This window comes from Coffea eugenioides, chromosome 10 (assembly GCF_003713205.1).
Source record: "Coffea eugenioides isolate CCC68of chromosome 10, Ceug_1.0, whole genome shotgun sequence".
NCBI classification, from domain to species: Eukaryota; Viridiplantae; Streptophyta; class Magnoliopsida; order Gentianales; family Rubiaceae; genus Coffea; species Coffea eugenioides.
Genome location: NC_040044.1, coordinates 36,912,386 through 36,920,523, shown reverse-complemented (window position 1 = coordinate 36,920,523; position 8,138 = coordinate 36,912,386). Strand labels below are relative to the sequence as shown.

The following is an 8,138-nucleotide window of genomic DNA, read 5'->3' as shown; positions in this document are numbered from 1 at the left end:
AACCTGTGTGACCCAAGAAAGAACGAACTTCCCGCACACTCGCGGGGTAAGGTAAAGTAGATATAACATCTATTTTTGCCTTATCAACCCCGATACCTGTAGATGATACTACATGACCCAAAACTATCCCGTATTCGACCATAAAGTGACATTTTTCTCAATTAAGCACGAGATTAGCTTCTATACACCTTACTAAGATCAATTTCAGGTTATCTAGACAGTTTTCAAAGCTTTCACCATACACACTAAAATCGTCCATGAAAACCTCAATAATCTTCTCAACATACTCTGAAAAGATACTTACCATGCATCTTTGGAAGGTAGCAGGTGCATTATACAATCCAAATGGCATCCTTCGGTATGCAAATGTTCCAAATGGGCACGTGAAAGTAGTTTTCTCTTGGTCCTCGGGTGCGATGGCAATTTGGAAATAACCTGAAAATCCATCCAAGAAACAATAGTAAGCTCGACATGCTAATCGCTCTACCATCTGATCAATGAAAGGGAGGGGGAAATGATCCTTTTTCGTGACGGCGTTTAGCTTCCGGTAATCGATACACTGTCACCATCCGGTGGGCTTTCGAACTGGTACGAGCTCTCCCTCTTGGTTTGGTTCTACCGTCACCCCTGTCTTTTTCGGGACCACCTATACTGGACTTATCCACGGGCTATCTGATATTGCAAATATAATTCAAACGTCTAGTAATTTCAGGATCTCTTTCTTCACTACCTCCATCATGAGAGGATTTAATCTCCGTTGAGCTTGCCGTACGGGTTTAGCATTCTTCTCGAGTCGAATTCGGTGCATACACACCGCGGGGCTAATTCCCTTGATATCGGCGATGGTCCATCCTATCGCCTGCTTATGTTCCCTGAGAACTCGAAGTAGTTTATCTTCTTGAATCTTTGACAAACCCGCGGAGATGATCACTGGAAGTGTCTCCCCTTCACCCAAGTATGCATACTTCAGGTGTTTCGGCAGCGGTTTCAGTTCCAAGATAGGTGCCTGCACCACAGATGGAAGTAACCTTTTGTGAGGTTCAGGTATAAAAATGGGTGCGAGGTCATACCTTGTCTCCATGGTTGGTAACGTTCGCAACGATCCAATCACACATTTGAGCTCTTCACTCAACTCTACCCCAGAGGTCGTTTCGGACTCGAAGTGCCTAGTTAAGGCGACCTCTAGCTCATCCTTGCCTTCAATTTCAAAAACCTCCTGTATAGCAGGGTCAATAACATTTATGGAGAAAACAGAGCTAACATTTGAATCGGATGGATATTTCATGGTCTCAAAGATGTTAAAGTGAACAATCTCACCATCAAATTCCATAGATAAAGTACCCTTATTAACATCAATTTTGGTTCGGGCTATGCTCAAAAAGGATCTACCTAACAATAAAGGTGACGGATCACGGGAGTGTTCATCCTCCATGTCGAGCACATAAAAATCAGCTGAAAAAACCAATTCATTAATTTTTACCAAAACATCTTCAATCAACCCGTCAGGGTATGCGTTGGTCCTGTCAGCTAGTTGGATTATTATTTCAATTTCTTTCAAAGGGTCTAAGTTCAAGGAAGCATAAATAGACTTTGGCATGACATTAATCGAGGCTCCTAGGTCTAACATGGCCTTTCCAATCAAATATTACCTATCCTACAGGGAATAGTAAACATACCTGGGTCTCCGCATTTCGGTGGAAGCTTCCTTTGTAGAATTGCTGAAACATTCTCCCCAACTATAACTCGTTCATCTCCCTTCAATCGCTTGCGGTTGGCACACAGGTCCCTCAAAAATTTTGCGTACCTGGGTACTTGTTTAATCGCATCCAGTAGGGGTATGTTGATCTCTACCTTGCGAAAGATCTCCAGGACCTCTTTTTCCTTGTCTTGCTTCTTTGATTTCTCTAACCTTCTAGGAAAGGGAGGTGGATTAGTTTTAACTGTAGGAATTGGGTTCGAGGGTACCTTTACATTTTTGTTGTCTCTGCCCTCCTCTTCTAATTCTTTCTCGATCCGTTCCTCGTCATTGTCTTTAGGAATCACGGGTTCGGGTCCTTGAACTTCCTTGCCACTCCTCAAGGTCATTGCACTTACATTCTTTGGATTCACCTCAGGTTGAGATGACAACTTCCCTTGAACTTGGGACTCCAAACGGTTGATTGTTATGGCCATTTGATTCATTTGATTTTGCAATAATTGCACCTGTTCCAGTTGATTCCTCATGCTTTACAAGTCTGAATCCGTCTTTTGTTGATTAGCAAGTAATTGCTTCATCATCTCTTCCATGGACGGACTTGAATTTGAAGGGGGTGGTAGTGGTGGTGGGCGAGGATGATACTACTGTTGGTGCCCTTGTGATCTATTTGGCACAAAGTTAGACTGTCTATTCCCTCCATAGCTAAGATTTGGGTGATCTCTCCAACCAGGATTGTAGGTACTTGAATATGGGTCGTATTGCTTTCTTGGCGCGGGCGCGTGGCCAGCCATGTTCACCTGTTCTGCAGTTTCTTCTTGAACCAATGGACACATTTCCGTAGGATGACCCACGGCAGTGCATACCCCACACACTTTGGCTTGCGATGCATTCTCCACAGCTAGTTGTCGCACAAAAGATGTCAATTCGGAGAGTTGCTGTTGAATAGAGGATGTTTCTACCTCATTCACCCTACGCGTAGGGATGTCCTCTCTTGAACCAAACTGCTGTGAGTTCTCAGCCATCCCTTCAATCAACTCCCATGCTCCTCGAGGAGTCTTGTTCACCAATGCCCCTCCACTTGCAGCATCGATTATGCTTCTGTCCCTGAAAAGCAACCCTTCATAGAAATATTGAATGGGCAGTTGCTCACTTATCTGATGCTGAGGGCATTTGGTGCACAGTTTCTTAAACCTCTCCAGTACTCATAGAGTGACTCGCCTGGGTGTTGTTTGATGCCACATATCTCCTTCCTTAGGCTCGTAGCTCGAGACGCCGGAAAGTATTTGTCTAAGAATTTTTTCTTCAGTTGGTCCCACGTGGTGATACTACCAGGCGGTAGGTAGTAGAACCAGTCTTTTGCGGAGTCCTTCAAAGAGAAGGGGAAGGCCCTCATCTTTATTTGCTCTTCTGTAATTCCCGGAGGCTTCATACTGTTGCAAACGACGTCGAACTCTTGCAAGTGCTTGTAGGGCTCCTCACCTGGTAGACTATGGAAAGATGGTAAGAGATGAATTAGACCAGATTTTAGTTCAAATGAAGTGTCATCATTTAAGAGATGAATTAGACCAGATTTTAGTTCAAATGAAGTGTCATCATTTAAATGCGGAAAAGTAATGCACAAGGGCTGCTGATTTAAATCAGGAGCAGCCAACTCCCTTAGTGTTCGTGCATTTGCCATGATGACTTCCTCTTGGTCTGAACCACTCGAATTGTCACCAGAAAAATTTGTCGGCTCAACCTCTGGATCAAGTCCCTGAGGTGCAATACCGTATTTCTCCTCCCTAAGCTGTCTGGTTTCTTTCCTCGTTCTACGCGCGATCTTCTCTACTTCAGGGTCGAAAATTAATTCGCCTGTATGAGAAAAGCGAGTCATAAACTAGAAAAATATCAGAAAATTAAAACAAAAATGAATTTAAAAAGAAACAAATAATTAACGCCAGTCCCCGGCAATGGCGCCAAAAATTGACAGGTGTCAAGCCTGTGCAATAATAAATATCTGCTTGAGAAAAATAAATTTTCTGTGTATAGTAGTGAGTAAGGTCGAATCCACAGGGACTGGAAAAAATTCGATTCTTTTTAAATTCGAGACACGGGGGATTTTTTATCAGATAAAACTAAAAATAAATAATTAAACAATTTAACTAAAAATAATTAAACAATTTAACCAAAAATAATTAATTAATTAATTAATACAAATGTAAATAGCAATCTAATAAATAATAAATAAATTCTAGCCAATGATACAACTACCCAGACACAGTCCATTCATTCGATCATTGATGCAAAGAAGGTTCACTTAATTTTATTAACAGGTTAGTTATAGTCGCCAATAAACTCTAACGATCAGTTTTTCCTTAATTTATTGATAACCAAGGTACGACCGTTGATTACCCCTAATCAGGAAATACTCATAGGTACGACCGTAGGAATTAATTTCCTAATTGCCTTAAAAACTAGAAAAGCCTAACCCAAATTAATAACACGCTACGAGGGTTATTTAAATCAGATTGCATGTTCCCCTAGTATGTAAAAATACTAGTTGTCACTAATATTAACCAACTAAACAATTACGGATTTAATTGATTAATTTGACAAGAGATTAATAAGTCAAATTGCACATTGGGCCCTTGATATCCAATTAACAAAATAATCCCATGGAAATTCAAATAGAAACATACAAATATTAACAAATTAAGGAACACGTAAAATTAATTAGATCTCACAGATATTTAGGACTGCATCTTCGCGTTGATCCTTGACTAGATGAGAAAATTAGTCACTCCTCATAAGAAAATTCCCACGCAATTTAATTGGAATCAAATACATAAATAACTAACTAAGAATTTAGAAAGAAACTTCAGTCTCCGTAGACTCTTTGAAGAAAAGTTGCACACCACACAACAAGAGAAGGAAGAACTCCTCCTCTGAAAACCAAAAACTACCTCTATCCTCCTACGGAGCTTATTTGGAGAGAACTCAAAACTAGTCTGATAGCTCCCTTTCACGTCTAATGTCTTCATACATAAAAACCAGCCATCCACCAAAGAGGTCATCATTTCTCTACACAATCAATTCCACTCCACTCAAAACAAAAGCAATTGTCGGTTTTCTTTTTGACCAAGTGCACACGTTCACCAACAAGAAAGCAAAACCACAAATGTGCAAAGAAAGCAAACTTCAGACAATACTTATTTGCGGTCCCCACCAACTTTGATACGCTGTCTAGCCAAATTGAATTCCCAAATGCAATTCCATTCTTTCTTCGTTGGTTTGCACCGGAATTGTGTAAAGCTTCACAATAATCTTCTCAAGAGGTTTCTGCTCCAATTTCTGAAATTATATCCAAATATCAAATATAAATATATATTGACAATTAAAGCAAATTAAAGCAATATTTGGCAAGGATAAAAAGAAAAATTAACAATAAAATTACTAACAATTAACACCCTATTGGAGAGTTTGGAGTAAACCACGTTCTCTTCCTTGGCCTAAATAACTAACTTGTTTGCCTGTCACTTGATTCATTTGGTAAACACCCAATATACGACAGAGTGGGAAAAAAAAAAAAAGAACGCAAGGAAGAACGTCAAGTGTTGAAGGACTAGTGAAGGGGTAGAGAGGGATTAATTCAATATGGAGAAATCAACACCCTCGACATCTCCATTGGATTGAGTAAGATTTCAATCATGTTGCTTCGTTTACTTATTTGTTTGAATTTTCACTAAGAAAAACCCCTAGGCATATTACTAGGGACCTAGGCTATTGACAAGCTTAAATGTAATTATCAATGTTTTATTAATAGGTTTTATATGTTCAGAACTCTAAAATCAAATGGGTATTGTTATAGTCCTGATCAATGTCTTTGGCACATATTATATCGCTTTGGATTGTTTAGTGTTGAAGGAAATATAGAAATTGTACCCAACAAAGATAAATAACTAGAGAATCAGAATCTTCAGTCTGACATTTGGTACAAATTTTGAAGGCAAAGTAGTGATGGTTTGTTGTGGTTTTTTGGTTAGAATCAAAAGGATGAAAAGAGTCAAAGATTGATCAAATTGGTGGGATTTGCGTAATTACAAAAGCATTGATTACAAATACAAAAAGGGCCATGGCTTTTGATTTCATAAGATTGAGTTTGTAAGAGAAGTCAATTCAACAAAATAAATGAAGAACACTTGTTGATGATATTAGGAGAGGAAAATCATAGGTTGAGATGATGGGTTTGAAGATTTGTTCTTCTTATTTTTATCTTTCTTCAAAATTTAGTATTGGCCCTTGATTTCAAGATAATTCAGCTAAGGCTCAGAAACTAGTATTTTTAATTGTCTAACTAATGTCTCAGGCCGAATGCATGTGAACTAGTGCTCTCTTATATGATAATCAAGGCTGGAATCAAGTAACGGAGGTCATTTAGGCCAATTTACTAGGACCAACTATCATCATTCTTGGAGCTAGACATAAAGAAAAAATAATGATAGCTTGGGTTAAAAGAAAAATTTTGGGCCTATTAGGTTTTCTAATAAATGAATGAACATATTTTACCAAGCCTAATAGCTGCATTTTAAATATCCTAATATGGACTCGCTATAAGTTATTAAATCATTAAAAAAAAAAAGAGAAATTCAAACTTTACTTCCAAGGCTTATATTTTAATTGGTCAAACTCAAGATATCTTTTATTAAATTCAATTTCATTACTAAATAGTATCTAATAAATCCGCAAACCAACTCTAGAAAACCAAATTATCTTCTAAATCTCAGTTGATTAAAAATAAAATAGAAGAAGTTTAATTAATAAACGGGCTTAAATCCTAGGCCGGCCGTACCCAGGACCTGACCCAAGTTAATGTGGGCCATTTTCTACATAAGTAAACAAATAAACAAACAAACAAACGAATGAATGGATAAATTGATAATAAATGAATTCTATATAATCGAGTTAAGAGACTTCCTAAAATTAGGACACCCTCTAAAAAAAAATCGTCTCAATTAACAAATTTTTTTAAAACGAAAAATCTTTTATTTCAAGAAACTATATAAGTATATTTTAGAGAATGTCCAGACACGTTTTCTTGGTTATTTAAGGTAGGGTTAGGCACTTTAAGAATAAGATAATTAAATTAATTAAGGTATATATGTTATTGGTTATAGGCTTGAAGCAAGTTTAAATGGATCATGGTAGATGGTGCTTACCTCTCTGTATTTTTGAAATGTTAAATATGAATATTTTTTTCGAGTAAGAGCATTATTTTGGCATATGAATAAATGGATCACGTATGCCTATTTCAAATGTTTTGCAAGCATGCAATTACGAATACTTGAAATATTTTGCTATGCAATATTTTATGGAATGAGTGGCATATTTTCATAAAATGAAAGAAAGGTGCATGTGATGTGTGAAATGATTTTATATTACGAAAAGCTCTAAACGGTCATGGAATAAACGGTAGGGGCTGTAGTCCTGCCTAATGGTCATGGTAGTCTGGTATAGAGTTCGGCCGATTGACAAGGTCATGATAGTTCGGTATAGAGTCCGACCGATTGACCTATGTATGTAATGAGACCAATCGGTAGTCATGAAACCTATTGGTCACCCACCTAGAAGGGTTTAATCTCTAGACTGGGTACTCAGAAGCCAGATATTGCATGTGCTGGTTTATGAGCTATGTTATGAAATGAAATGACATGATTGATATAATTTATGATTTGCAAGTATGTTCAATGAATACAATCATGTCATATTATGTGTATTTCTAAACTATGTTCGGCGGGGGCCACCTCTAGAACCTACGGGACTAAGTGTCACGTCGGACAGAGGCCACTTATGTTTAAGCCACTCACTTTCAATGAGATATGTTTATGTAATATATGAAATGAGATGATAAATGTTTGTAATTGCTGTATGCATGTGGTATGGTGTGACCAAATTTGTAAATGTATATAATATGTATATAGCTACATGATCCAACAGGGGAGTAAGTACTACCTACTGGGCATACGTCGCTCAACCCACGTCCATTTATCTTTCTTGTAGATCAAGGAAGTCAATTCGTGTACGTTTAGAAGATAAGTGAGAAAGGTATATAGATAGATGTTTAAATTCTGAGGAGTTAGAATAAAGCATTTTGTAGATATAATTTATTGAAGTGTACGTGTCTCATTGGTATATGTAAGATTTAAATTTTAGTGAATTTTTGTAAGTTATGACTATGATGCCTTGTATTTATGGGAGTAAGGTCTCATAGATACGACATGCCACGTTGCAAATCCAGTCCAGGGACCCGGATTTGGGGCGTGACATGAAGTTAGTAATCTGGCGACGTAATTGGCTAGTGATTGGGCGCATTCTTAGCTTTTACGCTTGTGAAATTACCAAAATAGTCACTTGTAGTACCACAAGTTTTCTAGCACTTTAGACATTTTGTGTCAAAATGTCCATA

General features: G+C 37.8%; 1 non-coding gene across 1 annotated transcript; it reads left to right on the top strand.

Moving 5' to 3' along the window:
- The first annotated feature begins 2,848 nt into the window (after nucleotides 1-2,848).
- LOC113750928 lies at nucleotides 2,849-2,954 on the top strand. Its single transcript, XR_003464698.1, has one exon. It is a non-coding gene; the product is annotated as a small nucleolar RNA R71 (small nucleolar RNA).
- Nucleotides 2,955-8,138: the final 5,184 nt, after the last annotated feature.